Source organism: Penaeus monodon, chromosome 38, assembly GCF_015228065.2.
Source record: "Penaeus monodon isolate SGIC_2016 chromosome 38, NSTDA_Pmon_1, whole genome shotgun sequence".
NCBI lineage: Eukaryota > Metazoa > Arthropoda > Malacostraca > Decapoda > Penaeidae > Penaeus > Penaeus monodon.
Window position 1 is genome coordinate 15,154,414 of NC_051423.1, and position 736 is coordinate 15,155,149.

Genomic DNA, 736 nt, shown 5'->3' on the forward strand with positions numbered 1-736 from the left:
CCCACACCCAAAAAAATTCTGATGTCACAATCGACAACCTAGTTCCATGTAATGTTCCCCTTTCAATCCCACACATCCTATTGTCGTGCCCACGTTTAAAACAACCCGTACCTCTGCTTTCCCCCACCTATCCTCCCTTCACCGCCCTCCCAACCTATCAGACATCCTTACAGAATCCCACACTTTCTGCTTCAACAACCTATTCTCTTTCCTCAAACACATACATACCCTTTCATCTAATCTAACTCCTTACCACACCCGACCATAACCCTTTCACTCACCATTTTTTGCCCAGCTTAGACAACTAATCACTAACTCAACCCCCCTTTCCCCTAACATTAACTATAGTGCTACATGCCTTAGATGTTAGCACATTTCTCTTGCTTTTAACCATTAACCATTATTGAATTATGATTATTAAATTATATATTATTAGAGTATTAATAACATTAAAAACAATAAAGTAATAGAAATGAAGCTTTCAAAAAATCAAGGTACAGGGTACACAGGTGAGATAGGTAAAACAAATAACTGATTGCCTTGGTGACTAAACATTTGTAGAGCCATCTACAAGTAAAGACAATAGATGAATTTATATTACAGTGGGCATGGCATGTAGTCTTGTCACCTGCACAATTGGATTAAAAAATATTTCTTAAAAGCAGCATGTATATATGTGGTATTAAACTTAAAGAATCCACCTTTAGAACTTTAGCAACCCCAAAAATATGTAATC